The sequence below is a fragment of the Macaca nemestrina genome, chromosome 2, assembly GCF_043159975.1.
Source record: "Macaca nemestrina isolate mMacNem1 chromosome 2, mMacNem.hap1, whole genome shotgun sequence".
Classification (NCBI taxonomy): Eukaryota; Metazoa; Chordata; class Mammalia; order Primates; family Cercopithecidae; genus Macaca; species Macaca nemestrina.
The window spans coordinates 23,948,477-23,968,165 of record NC_092126.1 but is presented as its reverse complement, the minus strand read 5'-3'; the positions used below and the strand labels follow the sequence as shown (position 1 = coordinate 23,968,165).

The following is a 19,689-nucleotide window of genomic DNA, read 5'->3' as shown; positions in this document are numbered from 1 at the left end:
AGGAGAATTATCTTTGGCCACACACAAAATACACGAACACTAATGATAGCTGATGAGATTTAAAAAAATCGCAGAAAAAACTCATAATGTTTTAAGAAAGTTTATGAATTTGTGTTGGGCCACATTCAAAGCCGTCCTGGGCTGCAGGTTGGATAAGCTTGGAGCTTGGTAAACCAAGCCTTCTGGGTCTGGGGTAAGGTCTGTGATGTTTTTGTTGCAATGTCTTGTACTCTGTGTCCTCCAGGGTGCTCCTTGTTCTCTCTTGGAGCCGGTCCCTGCTGCAGAATTTGTTCTGTAAACTTATACCTTGTATCCTAGATTTTATTTTCAATTTTTAAAGTTCACAAGTGAATTGAGCTATCATTTAATTTTTTTGTTGGTGTCTTTAGGTTTTGTGATCAAAACCACATTTACCCCGTAAAAATCAATTCAGTTACATGCTGTTCTATTTTGGAATAGTTTTGGTAATCACAAAGGAGTAAATTGTTTTTAGAAAATTTAAGAAAATACTTCAGTGACTTCATTAGTACCATTTTGAAGGGGGGGTATAAACTTTTTATAACTGTTTCTACTTCTGTGATTAGTTTATTTGTGCATTTGTATTCTCTGTTTTGCTATGACTCATTTTAGTATTTAATACTTTAGCAGCTATCCATAGAGTATTGATAATGATAATTATTCATACATAGTTTAGAATATTATCATCCCTACTTAAAATAGTTGTTTCTTTCCATTGCTGATATCTTATTTCTCTCCCTGCATTTTATTATTTTTGATAAATTTGCCAATTCTCCCTTTTTTGTTAATTTATCTCCCCATATTTTACTATTTTTAATAAATTTGCCAATTCTCTTTTTTTTGTTAATTGGAACATGTCCCCAACTTTTTAAAAAAGCCAACTATTAATTTGATTTACCAACTCAACTTTTTTTTTTTTCTTTTTTTTTTTCCGAGACAGAGTCTCTTGCTCTGTTGCCCAGGCTGGAGTGCAGTGAAGTGATCTCGGCTCACTGCAACCTCTGGCTCCCAGGTTCTAGCGATTCTCCTGCCTCAGCCTCCTGAGTAGCTCTGACTACAGGCATGCACCTCCATGCCTGGCCAATTTTTGTATTTTTAGTGGAGACAAGGTTTCACCATGTTGGGCAAGCTGGTCTTGAACTCCTGGCCTCAAGTGATCTGCCTGCCTCTGCCTCCCAAAGTGCTGGGATTATAGGCATGAGTCACTGCGCCCGGCCTCAACTCAACTTTATAAGCATTTTGTTCATTTATGTTGTTTTATTATTTTCATTTTACTATTTTCTTTTGACTTTTCACTTTAGCCTCTTAACAGATAAAGGCTTTGCTTTTATAGTGTTTTTTTTTTCTTCCTTAATTTGGAAAAATGAGTGTTCTTCTAAGCACTGCTATGGGAGTACTCCATCAATTTTAATACAGAAATATCATTTCAAAATATTCTGTAGTATAGGGATTTTTTTTTCTTTTTTCTTTTCTTTTTTGATTCATTCAAATATTTACTGAGCAGCCAAGGAGACCCAAAGGTGATTAAAACATGGTCAGAGAGGTGAGGCAAATGCGCAAGTAACAGAAAGCAAGGGGCTAGGTTCACAGAATCACAGCTGTCAAAAGAAAGTGCTTTAGGATATCAAGAGTGAGTTTGTTTCCAGCCTGGAAGGAGCATGGCTGGCCTATCAGGAAAGGGGATTCAGATTAAAACAGAAGGCTTCAGTCTGGATGGCTGATGATACTCAGCATGGACTGTATTTGTCTCTTTCCTCTGTCCCCATCTTTGGACTTAATTTTGCAGTATTGTCCAGGACCGTTCAGTGTGCTTTTTCTATACTTGCTTGCATTTTAGCTTTAATGTCTTCTGTAGAACTCGGTCCTTTTTGGATTTTTAGGAGTTTTTTCCTGTTTTTTGAAGTATTCATGACCTTTTGATCTTTGTCTTGATAGTTTTGAGTCTTTTCCATTTCGGTTTGATTTTGGTGCATTTTTGGCTGGAGTGTCTTATATAGATTTCTTCACTGGAGCTTTTTCTTCAATTTTCTCATCATCAAAATTATCATCATCATCATCTTCATCAGCAGCAAGTTTTACATTTTTCTGTGGAAACTTGCCTCTATCTCCAGGGGAGGATTACCTTCCAGACACATTAAATACCTGAGTTTCACATCCCCCTCCTCTTCGTCTTCTCACTCTGCCTCTTCCTTCACAGCTGCTAAGTGCTGCCCACTAATATGCACTGGCCTTGATCCACACTCCAACTGTAATCCCATGGCTGATGGGATTTCAAAGCCCCCAAGGGAAACCGTTGGCTGTACTGACATTTTCAAAGTTGCCAGTGTTACTTCAGTAGGACTGCCTTCATAATTCATTGCCTCAGCTTCAACAATGTGCAATTCATCTTTTACACAGCCCCTAAACTGACCGTTCTTAAAGATAACTGGAGCTCATTTTCATCGTTATCCACCCTAAACCAGTCATCTTTGTCGGCCTTTAGTTCACAACCAAAGGATGGTTCTGGAGCCATAGGGGACTTGTCTCCATGTCCATTGAATCTTCCATGGGGTGGTGACGTACACTTCGGTGAGAGAGAAGGCAGACGGAGATAAACAACTACTGCTCCAGAGAACAGCTGCGCAGGACGGAGTCACGCCAGGCACAGAATTATTTTCTTGATGTAGGAAGTATTCAGGCACTTAACATTTTTTTACATGATGTGGAGAGTTTATATTCTGCGTGCATTGAAAAACTCTAGTTCACTGAGATATGATTTATATACAATAAAAATTTACCTCTTCTAACCAAAGAGTTTAATGTGGTTTTACAAATGTGTAAAATTGTGTGGCAACCGGCTGGGCGTGGTGGTTCACGTCTGTAATCCCAGCACTTAGGGAGGCCGAGGTGGGCGAATCACAAGGTTGGGAGATCAACACCATCCTAGCCAACATGGTGAAACCCCGTCTCTACTGAAAAGACAAAAATTAGCCAGGCGTGGTGGTACGCCCCTGTAATCCCAGCTACTCAGGAGACTGAGGCATGAGAATCGCTTGAACCTGGAAGGCAGAGGTTGTAGTGAGCTGAGATGATGCCACTGTACTCCAGCTTGGGTGACAGAGCAAGACTATCTCAAAGAAAAAAAAAAAAAGACAAAAATTAGCCGGGCATGGCAGCGCACGCCTGTAGTCCCAGCTACTCGGGAGGCTGAGGCAGGAGAATTGCTTGAACCCAGGAAGTAGAGGCTGCAGTGAGCCAAGACACGCCACTGCATTCTAGTCTGGGTGACAGAGTGAGACTCCGTCTCAAAAAAAAAAAAAAAAAAAAATTTGTGGCAACCACCACCATCAAGATATAGAACGTTTACATCTCTATATGAAGTTCCTCATGCCCCTTGGCAGTCAACCTCCTCTCCTACACCTGGTTCCTGGCATCACTGGTCTGATTTCTGTCCCTATAGTTTTTACCATTTATGGAATGTCATATAAATGCAATCGTACAGCATGTAGTCATTTGCATCTGGCTTCTTTTACTCAAAATCAGATTTTTTAGATCCATCCATGTGTTGCATGTATCCCACAATGCTCTTTTTTTTTTTTTTAATTGTTACATAGTATGCCATTGTGTGGACACACCACAGTTGCTTATCCATTCAGTTAGTGAACATTTGGGTTGTTTTCAGTTTTTGGCTATTATAAATAAAGCTGACATAAATCTGATTGAAATTTTAGTTTTTAATTTTATTGTTTTAATATTGTGAAATATTAGACTTTCTGACTTCTTTTTGTCTACCTTCATAATATGGTAAATTTGTATACATCCTTATATTCTTAAAAATGAAGTATATTCTATTCTACCTTTTGCCTCTCTCCATTGTCTAACTGATTGATTCTCTTGATCAACTCTGCAATGTCTTCTATTTTATTATTTATTGATTATTAACTTTCTGATTATTTCATATTGAGAGGCAACTGTGGTTATGAGAATGCACTGTGGAGTTAGACAGACTTGAGTCTCAGTCGTAGCTTCACCTATTACTAGCTGAGTTTTCTTGGCAAAGTCACTTAACTTTTTAAGGTCTTAGTTTCCTATCTGTGAAATGGGGAGAACGATAATAACAGTACCTACCACATGGAGTTGTGAGGATTAAATGAGACGATGTATGTAAAGTGCTCAGAGTGGTACCAGGCAGATGGAAAAATCTCAAAAACTGGTACGTTTGGCTATTTTTATATTGGAATAGTTAGGTCTATAATTTCAATCTATTTCTTCCTGTTTTTCTTGAATTTCAGATATTCATTTAATTGTATATGTTATGTTCATCTGTTATTTGGGGCATATAATTTAGAATTGTTGAATTTTTTTCTTTAATTTACAGTTTACTATGCTTATTTAATGATGATTTCATCTGTCAATGCTTCTTTCTCTCTCCCCCTCCCTCCCTCCCTCCCTCCCTCCCTCCCTCCCTTCCTTCCTTCCTTCCTTCCTTCCTTCCTTCCTTCCTTCCTTCCTTCCTTCCTTCCTTCCTTCCTTCCTTCTTTCTTTTTTTTTTTTGAGATGGAGTCTCACTCTGTTGCCAGGCTGGGTGCAATGATGTCATCTCAGCTTACTGCAAGCTCTGCCTCCCAAGTTCATGCCAGTCTCCTGCCTCAGCCTCCCAAGTAGCTGGGACCACAGGCGCCCACCACCACACCCAACTAATGTTTTGTATTTTTAGTAGAGACGGGGTTTCACCGTGTTAGTCAGGATGGTCTCGATCTCCTGACCTCGTGATCCACCCGCCTCGGCCTCCCAAAGTGCTGGGATTACAGGCATGAGCCACTGTGCCCGGCCTTTTTTTTTTTTTTTTTTCAGACAGTGTCTCTTTCTGTTGCCCAGGCTGGAGTGCAGTGGCACAATCATGGCTCACTGCAGCCTCCAGCTCCTGGGCTCAAGCAAACCTCCTGCCTCAGCCCCCCAAGTAGCTGGGATTATAGGCATATACTACCACATCTGGGTAATTAATTTTTTTTTTTGTAGAGATGGGGTCTCCCTATGTTGCCCAGACTGGTCTTGAACTTCTGGGCTCAAGTGATCCTTTCACCTCAGCTTCCCAAAGTGCAGGGATCACAGGCATGAGCCACTGGTCCCGGCATCTCAATGCTTTCTACTATGATACTGGTGTTAACCATTAGGTACGTTTTAGGATGATGATTATTATTTTTATGGTTGTTACCAATATGCTTTTATAACTCTACTTTTATAATGTTCTTACAGTTTTGGGGCCTCCTAAGTCAAATGCCCACGTGGGCCACACAGACAGTACATATGTGAGCAGTAGGCTGAGGAAAAGGTAGTCAATGAATGGCTGATGGGCCCAGTTCCCAGTGCAGCTCTGGACTCACTGCATTGCCTTGTAAAGCATCATGACTGTTGTCCACAGGCTGGCTGCATTTGCCACGACATGCCAATCTCTGCACCTGCCATAGATTTCCCCCTAATTTTTTGTCTGTAAATTTAAAAAAAAATTGTACTTTGGTTGTATCTGTTTTCACCAGCCAATTGTTGAGTTTATTATATCATACAGCCCACATTTTATGTGGGAATGTGATTGCTTATTGTTATAATTAACCAGTTTGTACTATCTACCAACTGTCACTAAATTTAGCTTAACTGTTGTTAGTGTTTAGTTTTACTTCTACCTTATGTGTTTTCTGTAGTGTATTTTCTTTAAAATTATCAATATACCCTTTAACATTTTTAAATTGCACTAATAATATGAGAATGTGTTATGATTGTAAGAGATTCAGTACAGAAACTGTGCAGAGCCAAGAGCATGAATCATGAAAGCACCTCTCTTATTTCCTGTCCTCCACCCATTCTCACTTCCTTCCAAAGGGAAAAAAATCACTGTCAACAACCTAGAGTATATTTCTGCTTCTCTATTCTATACATTCCAAGTACATTTATATATGTAAAATTGTATCTACATGTATAGATATCTTTAACAAATAAATGATATATTCTATGTACTGTTCTATGATACACTTTTTTAAAATGCCTAAAATTATGTCTTATGTTGTATACAACTCATCCTCTATAGAAGATGTGCAGTATTTCACAATATAAATGTTCCAAAATTTATTTTGCTTGTATGGGAATTTACGTGGTCCCCAATTTTCTGGTATTACAAATGATGCAATAGCCAGTCTTGTGCATGCCTCTTTATATAGGAGGAACAGGTACCTGTAAGTGGAAATGTTTAGTCACGTGGCACATACTTAAGCCCACTGATAAATACTGCCAGATTGTTCTTCAAGAAGGCTGAGTCATTTGGGGTAGCCACCAACAGCATGTGAGAGTATATATTTCTCATGCACTCCTAAAACATTAATCTTTTTGATCTTTATGATTTTGCCAATATCATATGGGTAAAAAATGGTAAACTAAATGATTTAGTTTGCCTTAGTCTTCCCCTAAATATTAGTAGTTTGATCATTTTGCATGTTTAACGGTTTTCCTGGGGCTTACATTGTATAGTTTTTCTTTAAACATTTTCAAGTATAATTTACAATAGGACAGAGCATTGATCTTAAGTGTCTACCTTAGTACATTTTTACAACTGAACACACCCCTCTAACCATCACCCAGATGAAGAAACTAAATATTAGTAGCATCCGGCTTGTGCACCCTCCCAGCCATCATCCCTTTCAAGCATTGCTTTTTTTGTATTTTATATAAATAAAATTATATAATATGGCTTCTTTTTCTTAACATTATGTTTGAGATATTCCTCCATGTCATTTCCTGTAGTTGTAGGCAATTTCTGCTCATTGCCGTCTAGTATTCTACGTGTAAATATATCATAATTTCCTTATCTATTCTTTTTCTCTTTTGTAGAGGGGGGGGGTTTCACTGTGTTGCCCAGGCTGGCCTTGAACTACTGGCCTCAAGTGATCCTCCCACCCTGGCCTCCCAAAGCACTGGGATTACAGGCATGAACCACTGCACCCAGCCATTTCCTTATCTATTCTAGTGTTGATGGACATTTATGTTGTGTCTAGGTTTTGGCTATTATGACTACTGTTGCTATGAACCACAATGTATAGGTTTTTGGGTAAAGTAAATTTTTGTTTCTTATGGGTACTTTGGAGTGAAATTACTAGGTCATTTGTTAAGTGTGCATTTAACTTTATAAGAAACTGTCAAACTGTTTTCCAAAGTATCTTTACCATTTTTTCACTCCCTTCTTCACTGAATGGGTTCCAGTTGCACTACATCTACTCAACATCTGGTGGTGTATTTTGTATTTTGTTCCTCTAATCAAGTGTGCAGTGGCATCTTCCTGTGATTTTAATGTGCATTTCTCTAATGTTTAATGATGTGGAACATTTTTTCATGTGCCTATTTGCCATCTGCATACCCTCTTCGGTGAAGTATTTGTTAAGTAATTTGGTCATTAAAAAATAGGGTTGTTTTATTTCTTACTATTGATTTTTAAGAGTTCTTTATGTATTCTGGATACAAATTGTCAGATATGTGATTTGCAAATATTTTTTCCAAGTCTGAAGCTTATCTCTTCCTTGCCAAATTAACACTGTTAGAAGTTTTGTTGCCCCGTAAGAGTTTTAAATTCTTACATACACAAATTTGTCAGTCTGGTTTTTTTTTTTATGGCTTCCGTTGTTAGTGTATTGCTTCAGAAAGGTTTCCTAAGGTTATATACGCCTACCTTTCTATTTACTATTGTGTAAAAAAAACCAGTAAAACCTGCTAACACACACATTAAATTATACATTTCTCTGATTGAATATCTGTTTCTGTCTCTCAAACAATTAAAAAAACCCCTGCCATGTGCCTTTCTTTACATTCTTTCCTCTGATGCTTTCCTCATTACTCCTCATGCGGTGAGGGATTCCGGATTGCTATTATTCTGCATCATCTTTTAGGTTCATTTTTTGTTCCTGTTTTGGTTTCCTCTAGGCATGCTGTCTATATATTTGTTGCAGAAAGGGCTCATGAATCACAGACTTTCTGAGTCTTTGAATATTGGAAAATATTTATTTTTCTCTCATTCTTGAAAGATCAATTAATAAGTTTTAAATAATTTCAAGATATTGTTTTCTTGTCTTTCTGCTCCTAATATTACTAGTGAGAAATGCAATACCATCTGATTGACATGTGTTTATTTATTTGCTTATCTATCTATATGTTTATTTATTTTCTTTGGAAGTTTTAGGATTTTGTTTTAATCTTTGGTTTTCTGAAATGTCCCCTCAGCATTCTAGATGTTGGTCTTCTTTTTTTTTTTTCATCTTTCTTGATACTTCACCTGCTCTTTCAATTTGAAAACATGTATTTTGAAAAACTTTTTCTGTTTATTTATTGGCGTTATTCCTCATTCTAATTCAATCTTTTTTCCTATCTGCAACTCCTATTAGATAGATATAAATTACGTTGCTTCTGAAATTCCCAGTTGTTTAATTTTTGCATATAAAAATAAAATTAGGTTTATGTTTTTATTTTGTAATTGACAAATACAAATTGTTTACATTTATGGTATACAACATGATGTTTGGATACATATATACATTGTGAAATGATTAAATCAAGCTAATTAACATTTTCATCACCTCATATACTTAATTTCTGTGGCGAGAACATTTAAAATCTACTGTCTTAGCAGTTTTTGAGTATGTAATACAGGATTAACTATAGTCACTACGTTGTGCAATAGAACTCCAGAACGTATTCCTCTTGTCTGATTAAAACTTCTTACCATTTGACCAACATCTCCCCATCCTGTCCCCACTGTCCCTACCTACTAGCCTCTGGTAATCTCCATTCTACTTTCTGCCTCTGTGAGTTCAACCTTTTTAGATGGAATCTATGTTTCCTAGGTTCATAAAATCTGTAGGTATGAAGGCTATAGGAGATTATCATGGATATCCTAACAAATGAGCTAGGCCAATGGAATAAATAAAAGGAAAGTTTTTTTTTTTTTTTGTAATTATTTGGCCAGTGTAGACAGCATTAAGGTAATTGTACAATCTTATGGCTTTAACATTCGTTAATTCATATAACTGCTTAAATTGTTTTCTTCAGTAAATTTAATTTTTATTGAAAATGACTCTGAAAGCCTTTTTTTGGAAGATGAAGTAGAATTGATATGGAAGTCTAACCAGGTTCTGTTGCAAATCTCAATGTTATATTTCTAATTTTTTACTCAGTTATACAATTTCATCAACAATTGGAATTTCTGAAAATCTTTCCATGAATTTAGTCTCTTCTGATTCCATGATCAACATCATCAAAATGCAGTCCCTCAGCTATTTTCCATTATTCAAACAGTAAGGAATTGATTGAGTTCAGGCACTGAATACTAGTATAGCTTAAGTGAAGAATTTACTGTGTTTACCATGTCTTGACAAATTGTCTTTAGTGTTACCCTGATCCATGTAATCCTCCTCCATGAACATGCTGAGAACCCTAGTTTCCTGGAAAGGACAATAATAATAGACAAAGTTTGTTGAGTATTATAGTATGTCCAATACAGTATTAATAACCTTATATATTATTGTTTCAATAATTTTTTTTTTTTTTTTTTTTGTGAGACCGAGTCTCGCTGTCACCCAGGCTGGACTGCAGTGGTGCGGTCTCAGCTCACTGCAATCTACGTCTCCTAGGTTCAAGCGATTCTCCTGTCTCAGTCTTCTGAGTAACTGGGATTACAAGTACCTGCCTGTAATCCACGCCCAGCTAACTTTTGTATTTTTAGTAGAGATGGAGTTTTGCCATGTTGGCCAGGCTGATCTTGAACTCCTGACCTCAGGTGATTCACCCGCCTCAACGGCCAGGCTGATCTTGAACTCCTGACCTCAGGTGATTCACCCGCCTCAACCTCCCAAAGTGCTGGAATTACAGGAGTGAGCCACCATGCCCGGCCTCAATAATCTTTAGGATGTAGATGTTACTATTATTATTATTCCCATTTTACAGATGAGAAGAGTGAGGACCTTGCATAGGGTCTGATGTCAATTAGTAGCAATCAGGACTCAAACCCAGATAGTGTTAAACATTATATTATACTGACAGGCATTGATAATACAGCAGGAACCAAACACTCTTTGAAATGAATATATGCCCTCAACATTTGCATAAATATATGGAGCTCCATTTATAATTCCTTGGGCTGCTGCAGTTCATTCTATATAGACTTTGGAAGCCCTTTAAAGTAATGACTTTTTTTCTTTTTCTTTTTTTTTTTGAGAGAGGGTCTCACTCTGTTGTCCAGGCTGAAGTGCAGTGGTGCTACGACAGCTCACTGCAGCATCGACCTGCCTGGGTCAAGTGACCCTCCTGCCTCAGCCTTGATGGTTGCTCTGGCTGAACTTGAACTCCTGGGCTTATGGGCTCATGTGCTCTTCCTGCCTTGGCCTTCCAAAGTGTTGGGATCACAGGTGTGAGCCACCCTAATAATGACTTTAAAATTTGGCGTCATCCCACACATATTCCCACTGCTCCCTGAAATGCTCCCTTACTGTTTTGCTGGGAATCTTGTTCTGATCTTCAACATATAAACGCTCTTGGCTCTAGTGAATAATCATTACAGATGATACGACAACCTGGGTGACTTTTAAGCCATATATGGATGCATTTTGAATTAGATGCTCTCGCAAGGGGATTCCTCTTCCAGAATCCACAGTCTTGACTCTGCCTTCGTGCACTCGTAGCCCAGAATCCCTGCAGGGGCTGGTGTGCATTTCCCATGCCTGCTGATCCTGCATATATACTTTGTAGAAAACACTTACAATTGCTCCTTTAGCTTCTGTGACTTAAAGTAGTTTTCCATTCTGGTGCTTCCTCCTAGATGATGACGTATGTTGAATTTAGCTCAGTAAAGGGCTCATTGGAAGAGTTGTTGTTGGGACTCTAATTTGTTTACTGAAGATGGAATGGAATGGAAGGCCTCTTGGCACATGTCCCACGAAGCTGACTGGCTGGCAGTAGTTGTATTGAGCAAACAGTCCATTAAGGTTCTGAAGTGGAGACTGGATCCAATTGCTTATCGGGAGCTCTGGGAAGGCATGGGGCCCAATCTATTATTGTCACCAGAAAAGAAGCACACGAACCGCTTACTTTTGACTGTTCCTTAGGAATATTCAACGTGAGACCTTTATTAATACAAAGCTTCCCTGTGTTTCCTCCTCTCTGGTCACTGAATCTGCAGATGATGAAATGACAGGATGCCGACATTCAAAAACTGATTAACTCTGGGCGGAAGTACGCTCTAGAATGAGAGACAGAGTGAGTATGCTGCTAAATAGGCATGTATTGATCACAGGTAGAAAGGGCTGCCCATGGAACAGCAAGCCAGAGCTGCCGGTAATGAGTCATGGGTCTCCTTTTCTCATCTCTTCCTCTGAAGGGCTCACCTCTTGAGGAGGGAGGGCTCACCTCTCACCCAGGCGATTGTGCTGGCCTCCAGCTGGGTCCCCAGCTTCCAGGCTGTCCCCATTGGATCCATCCTCTCTGTTCAGAGTCTCTTATCTCTGTGCTGATACCTACTACCTTGTCTACTCCCCATTTTGTGTTGCTCCCCACTTCCAAGCTCTTTAGTCTTCTTCTATAAATAAGTGAGGGCTCTTTGATGCCGAGGACTAGGTAGTTGCTCTGTGAAATGTGTTGAAGAAATGAATAAATGAGTGAGAAGAGAAGGGGATGATTTTTCTGGGCAACACCCTCCATCAGTGGTTCTTGGTCTGTGGCCACATCTGAGCTACCTGTGGATGTTTTCAATAATATCCCAGTCAGGACTCCACCACAGTGAGGCGAGGACAGCTGTGTGTTTGAAACACTCCAGCTGATTCGAATGTGCATCTCTGTGTGGAACAGCTGCCGTAGATTGGTGGGTCTCAAACTTGATTGCACATTGGAATCATGTGGAAAGTGTGTTAAAAGAGTTTTTTTTTGCCCCACCCCAGAGTTTCTGATTCATAGGCCTGGGGCAGGGCCCAGGAATTTACATTTCTGACCAGTTTCCCCGCGATTACTGATGTTGTGGGTCTGGGACCCACATTTTTAGAACCAACACCCAAGATTTTTCAACAGCTATAATGCTTTGTGTTAACAGTACTCAGTCTTTAGCTGCATATTAAAATCATAATGGAAGCTTTCACAACATACTGTTGCCAGAGTCTCACTGTAGCTAATTATAACCAAAATATGTGGGAGGAGCCTTGGGCATCTTTCGTTTGTGAAATTTCCCCATGTGATTCTGAAGCACAATGAGGTATAAGAAATGCTGCTCTAGATCTTTGCTACTGAAAGCATGGTCCTGTGACTGGCAGCACTGGCACTATCATTGTTTGGGAGCTTGTTAAAGACGTAGAATCTCAGGCCTTACCCTGGATGTACTGAATCTGCATTTTAACAAGACATGTAGGCAACAAAGTTTGAGAAGCACAGATCTAGAGAGCTCTGTTCATCTCCTGTGCTCAAAGAATGCTTTGTTTCTTATCTTCAAGATTAGAGTGCAACGTCCCTCAGGAGAGGCTTCTTGATGAATTCATCCTCAAGTCCAGAGCACCTAACACAGTGCCTTTTTTCATGCAGAGGTGCTCAATAAATATTTTTGAATGAACAGATTTTCCTGTGAGCGTTATCTCCAAGGTACATACACACGTTTCTTCTTCCCACCATCTGCTGTGCCTCCCGCTACCTTCCAGGTAACAAACATAGACCTCACATTGTCATATCACTTTCATCACCTCCTGGTAGACTTTGAATGTTTTCACCCTCTGAATCTTATGTTGGAATGTGATCCCCAGAATTGGAGGTAGGGCCTAGTGGTGGCTGTTTGGGTCATGAGGGAGGATCCCTCGTGAATGGCCTGGTGCCTTCCTCATGGGAATGAGTGAGTTCTTGCTGTTAGTTTAGAATTTAAAGGAGCCTAGCACCTCCTTCCCTCTCTCTTGCTCCCCTCTTTTGCCATGTGACATGCCTACTCCCCCCTTGCCTTCTACAATGAGTAAAAGCTTCATGAAGCCTCACTAGAAGCCAACTATGCCAGCGCCAGGCAGAAATGTGAGCCAAATAAACCTCTTTTCTTTACCAATTCCTCAGCCTCAGGTATTCATTTATAGCAATGCAAAACAATCTAACACACCCCCAAACCTAACACCATTAAAAAAAAATCTCATGGGTAGTAATCATTTCAGACTTGCTTGCTATTTCAAGAAAAAACAATCTGGACTCTTCAGGCTCCATTTTTCTAGAACACGTTGCTACCCAAAGGTTTGCTGTGTGGGCCAAGGCTTTGGTTTCATCTGCTCTCACATAATGGAAGTTAACATTCTTCTCAGAATTTCCATCACCATGGTTACTGGCACTGAGTGGCTTCCCTTAGAATCTCAAAAACATTCCTGTAATTATTTTTTTTCTGGTAATGTGTAGAAATTAAAACAAAAATTAAAGATGCCCTATCACTGGGCACTGTTCGTTTGCCTCACCATGGTAGAAATGTTTTACCTTTAGAACCATTTCGATGCTCTTGAGAAATGGTCAAGTTGAACATCTTTGGGAATGACTCAATCTCAGTAGGCTTCTAGAAGCCAAGTGTGGTCGGCAGAAGAATGCCCCTCCAAGTCCCAATTAGTCCTAATTATTCTACATCTTAATCATCCCCCTTCCCCAACATGTGAATATGTTACCTTATCTAGCAAAAGGGTCTTTGCAGATGTGATTAAGGTTAAGGACGTTGAGATTGGGAGCTTATCCTAGATTATCCCAGTGGGCCCAGTGTCATCAAAGGAGTCCTTAAAAGCTGAGAATCTTTTCTGGCTATGGCAAACCAGAGAGACGGTAGTGTGAGAAGAGCTTGACCTGCCAGGAATGGGGAAAAGGGACCAGGAGCTAAGAAATGAGCACAGTCTCTAGAAGCTAGAAAAGGCAAGGAGACAGATTCTGTCCTAGGGCTTCCACAGAGGCACCAGCCCTGCTGACACTTTGATTTTAGCCTAGTGAGACCTGTGTTGGACTTTTGATCTACAGAACTGTCAGACAACAAATTTGTGTTGTTGAACCACCAAGTTTGTGGTGATTTGTTATAGCAGAAATAGAAAACTAATGCAGAGAGCAAGGCAGCTTTTTGTTTCTAGGTATGTTTGGAGGTAAAGACCAGGTTACAAGCATCTGGTGAAGAGTCTGTTTTGGTACGTTCTTTTGCATCACATAGATCTTCTCAGTTGTCAGAAAATGATTTTGTATTTTGGCATAAACTCTGTTTCTAAAATTTCCTTCCTTCCCCTTCCCTGATGCGAAGTAAACTTCAGAGGATCCAGTGTTGGGATGGAAGGGTAATGAATATGGCAAGTTGTGTTGGAGTTTGAAGAGTATAGATGTGGTCTCCTGCCCCCAAATATACTCTCACCCAGTGTTTGAAATTTCATTATTAGAGACCCATGGCTTGCATCTTCTTCAGTTTTCCCCTATTACAGGCACTTATACCTCCAGAGAGGTAACTGATATAAGCCCTTGTGGAGAATTCGGTTACTTTACCACTCCCTGTGGGACAGATTGGAGACGTTATATGGGAAAGGTAAAGGAAGGAACAACCTTCCTGCCATCATAATTTTTTTTGTTTTGTTTTTTGAGACAGAGTCTTGCTCTGTCACCCAGGCTGGAGTGCAGTGGTGCGATCTTGGCTCACTGCAACCTCCGCCTTCTGGGTTCAAGCGATTCTCCTGCTTCAGCCTCCCGAGTAGCCGGGACTACAGGTGCACACCACCATGCCAGGCTAATTTTTGTAGTTTTAGTAGAGATGGGGTTTCACCATATTGGTCAGGCTGGTCTCAAACTCCTGACCTCAGGTGATCCGCCCACCTCTGACTCCCAAAGTACTGGGATTACAGGCGTGAACCACTGTGCCTGGCCGCCATCATGATTTTGTCAAGAACTATTTATCTAAGATAGTTAAGGAAATTTAAATGAGATGCTAAAGGAAAATTTTGTGTGTGTGTGTGTGTGTGTGTGTGTGTGTGTGTGTGTGTGTGTGTGTTTAGTGCCTATTCAGTGCCAGGTATTTTATTTAGGCTACTGCATCTAGCCTTTCAACAGCTCTGTAAAATGTCAGGTGAGCGGTTTTCTTTTACCCTACTTACAAGCTAATAAATTAACCTATTAATGTTTAAAATGCATTTTCCAGCAATTATCAGTTTCTTGTTTCTGATGCTAGCCAAAGACCTGGGACTCCTAGGTCAGAGACAAAGAACTTTATCACTCACCATCACAGCAAACAGCATCAGCATCAGCTCCCTTTGCTGCTAAGATTCAAAGGGCAGGCTGACACAGGTCCAGAGGTACCCTATACCCACAGTGGGTTTGTGTCATAGCCAAGGAACATTGAACTTGGAGAATCTACTACTTTTATAGCAAGTAGTAAGTAGTTGTGTTCTTTGTTCCAGGGCGGGAGACATTACTTTGTCTCCCAAGTTGCTCACTGCAAGCACAACCCTGACAAATAGCCAGGGTCAAGAGTACACAGGGCCTTGCATTCTTGGCATACCCTATGCACTGCGTATGGGCTTGAGAGATCCATGGAGAGAACTGTCTCTCCCAACACAAAATAGGTACTATTATTCCTATTTCACAAACAGGAAAGTTGAGGTAAAAGAAAGTTAAACAGCTAATGTAAGGAAACAAGGGGTAGTGAGACCAGGATTCAAATCCATATCTATACTCTGAAGCCCATGATCTTTTTACCATATGTTGCTGTCCACTGGGAGGGCTCTTGGAAAAATAATTATATCACATCGGTCTTTTATTATGATTCACAAGATAACAAATGCAAACTTAATATTAAAAAACTTCCAGAAGGTACTGAGATTTCTGATGGGTATGCAAAGCTATGTATTCATCTATTCATTTACATATATTACTGAAAACCATCTATGAATCTGCCTCTGTGGTAGGAATGGATAGAGAACACAGAGAGAAAGGAGTAGAAAAGTTAAGAATATGTTCATATGTGGAATCTCTGTGCCACTTAACACAACAGTGTTCTAAATTTCCAAATTCAAAACTTGAGAGTCTGTGGAACTTTGACATTCAGAAAGGTTGCCTTTTTTGAACTCCTAATCACTTTAAATTGAAAGCCACTTCAATCTCTTTGCTGCAGCTTCTCTGGATCTTTGGTTTCATTGAAGTATAATCTGGGTAGCTTCAGTGGGAATTTATCACTGTATTAAGGAAGAAGATACATTTTGATTCTGGAAAACTCAATCTCTTTTTAAAGGTGCAAATGTAAAAAGACACTTGGAATAAATGTTAATGTGATTCATTGGAAAAATTCTTTCAATTTGAACTCTCTGCTCATACAAAAGGATAAACTCACTAAGTTCTCAAACGTCTCCAAGGAAGATGGTGATAATGGAGGGTTCAATTGTGGCACTTCCGTGTTTCTGATAAAAGCTGAGAATGAAAAAAAAGTGACCCCTTTGACATTACTTAACACATTACTTACCAAAAGCAATTATGGTTGTGGGCTTTGGAGCAGGGAAATTCTCAGCTTCCAGAAAGCCTATGGAAAATATTTAAGTGTAACCCCTTTCACTCGCCCCATTCCTGTCTCTTCTATTGATCTAATTTTGAGATTTTATATTCCTTATGGATGAACTCCTAGAGATCTTTGTCTGGAACCAGGTCTACTTTGAAAGTTGAAACACGGATTAATATGCCTGTGTATTATTCATATAAAAATGTCGGGAGGGATGTCTATCCACTCACATGTCGCCATGGCTATCCTGGGGCCATGGACTTACAGGCGGTTCTCTTGCATTCTCACCTGAAGGTGGGTTACTTCAGGTGGAGCAAGAATTCTCTTCTTGTCCCTGGCTTTCCAATTTGCGGTTCACTTCACCCTGGGTTGTTGCCTCCTTTCTTTCTTGCAAACAGCACATGAGTAGTTCTTCCTTAGTGCAGGTGGGTGGGTGTTTGGTGGTGAAAGAGAAAGGGGAAGGTGGGCATGCAGAAACCATTGGGGCTGCCGTGCTGGTCAGGCTGTTTTCCCACAGGCCTCTTTGGGTGTTGGTAGGCATAGGGTTGTTGGTACCTTGGGCCTGCTGGACCTTTCTTTCTGTTCGTTCATTTCACAGTTATTTACTGAGTGAGGGTATGTGCCAGATACTTCCAGGGGATATAGCAGTAAACAAAGCAAATTTCCTCTTTCATGGAGTTTACATTCTAGCAGACAAAAGATAAAAACAACTAAAATATGAAATCTATCAGGCCATGATAAGTGATGGGAAGAATAACAGACCTGGGTAGAGCAGATGGAGAGTGAAGGAAGATGAAGGTGAGGGAGCTATTTTTTGCAGGTGGAGAGGAAAATCCTTCCTGATAAGGTGCTATTTGAGTGGAGGCCTGATGGAAAGTATGGAAGGGGCTCAGGGGCTGCTATTTCAGGCAGAGGGAACAGTACACATAATTCTGAAGTGTGAACGTCCTTGGGCTTTTCAAGGAACAGAAGATAGTTCAGTGTAGCCAGGGCAGAGTGAGTGAGCTGGGAGCATAGGGAAAGAGGACAGGGGGTTAGCTGTGCCCCAGGCCCTGTACAGCCTTGCAGGCCACAGCTTGAGGGCCTGAAGATCTTAGTTAGGTAAGCAGGAAGCAACAGGGGAATATTGAGCGGATAAGTGACTTGCTAGAATGTATTTTAGAAGCATTGTTATCTTGTCTATAATTTATTTAAAATATTTTATACTGGACAGTGGGTTTTAACATTTAATGACCTTTTTTCATTAAATGTTGAAGAAATACATCACTATGTTATTGGGTATATTTAATAATCACATTCAATGTTGTAGTGAAATAGGGAAGTGATGCTTTCCAGAAGAGAAAATAATCAAATAGAGATTTACAAAGCCATTTGCTCATATCTCCAGAATGGACACAAACCTTAGTCCCCATGCACAGGTGTATGAGAAATGTAAATCTTTATCTTCCCATCAATATACTCCCAGTATGAGCTCCATTATTCTTGGATTTCCTTCTTCTATCTGAGTTTCATGTAAGTCAGGGGGTTAGGATGCAACAGAACAGCGATTCTCCAAGTGTGGTTCCCAGAGCTGCAACATCAGCATCACCTGAGAACTTCTTAGAAATGCAGATTCTCACTCTCCACCCCAGGCCTGCTGAATCGGGAACTGTGTGGCTGGGGCCCAGGAATCTGTGATAACAAGCTTTCTAGATAGTTTTGATACACGTTAAAATCTGGGAATAATTTCCTTATGGTGTCAAGTCATGGGTGAGGACAGGTAGTCTGTAATGTCATCAGTCCACAGTCCACATTGGCATCAGCTGAGACGTTGTCTTCCCCTGTTGATCCACGCAGGGTCCAGCTTTGTTCCTCATTCCTGACTGCAAGCTCTTTCATGTCAAGTTTTCTCTTTCTCTCAGCTAATTTTTGGGCCATTCTTATGGCCCTGTGCATATGATGATTCTATTATTTCTCTATCAAATTGAGCTTTGGGAAATTTTATGGTTGTTATCTAAACTCAGGCTACTTTGGGCCTCAACATCATGAAATTATCCTGCCATGTCCTTGTTACTCTGAGGCTTGGAGAACTCATACATCACACGTCCATTTCTTTTATGGGGTCTTGCTGTCTTCATAGCCTCAGCCCCAGAATGGGAGTCTAAGTCCTCTTCACTCTCAAATTGCCTCATACTGAACTGAAGTTTCTTTCACTTTCCTTCTCCCCTCAGTAGTCAAGAGAATGTTTTCCTTCTCCCCAAAATAGTCAAGATAATGTTTTCTAGTCTCAGGCAAGAAAATTTGCCTTGTTCTAGAATATTCTCACCTACAGCACAAGCTATCCATCATCGAGGTAGATAAAGACACCTGGGGAAAGATCTCAAACAATAGCTTCTCTCATTGACAAAACAATTATGCTGTTTTAATTTATAAATTGAAAAACATTATTGTAAGTGTAATATATCTCGTTTTAAAAATGTGCTTGTATATGTGCCAAATGCCTCTCAGGTGGTTGTTAGATGCCTCAAATTTGGGAACTCCTGAACAGTATCCTCAGTTGTGATAACTGAAACTGCCCACCTCTTTTCTCTTATTGATTACTAACCTTTCATGGAACCAGTGAGCCAGATTCTGTGGGTTTGGGTGTGAACTGTATCATTTATATATTGTCTGCTTTTCTTTTGTCCTCACTAGCTTGCAACAATTAGAGGCAGGTAATTATTATTATTTTAGGCACTGTAAACCTGAATACAAATGAATGATTGAAATTTTATTTGGTTTTGAGTTGATCTAGATGATTAAAAATATATGTAAGTTTTAAAAAATTATACTTTAAGTGCTGGAATACATGTACAGAACGTGCAGGTTTGTTACATACGCATACACATGCCACGGTGGTTTGCTGCACCCATCAACCCGTCATCTACATTAGGTATTTCTCCTAATGCTATCCCTCCCCTACCTCCCCAGCCCCTGAGAGGTCCTGGTGTGTGAGGTTCCCCTCCCTGTGTCCATGCGTTCTCATTGTTCAACCCAACTTGTGAGTGAGAAGTTGCGGTGTTTGCTTTTCTGTTTCTGTCTTAGTTTGCTGAGAATGATGGTTTCCAGTTTCATCCCTGTCTCATCATCACTGGTCATTAGAGAAATGCAAATCAAAACCGCAATGAGATATCATTTCA

The 19,689-nt window shown here is 39.9% G+C and overlaps 1 pseudogene; it reads right to left on the bottom strand.

The window, feature by feature from the left end:
* Positions 1 to 1,820: 1,820 nt before the first annotated feature.
* On the bottom strand, positions 1,821 to 2,637 carry LOC139361739 (nucleophosmin pseudogene; annotated as a pseudogene).
* Positions 2,638 to 19,689: the final 17,052 nt, after the last annotated feature.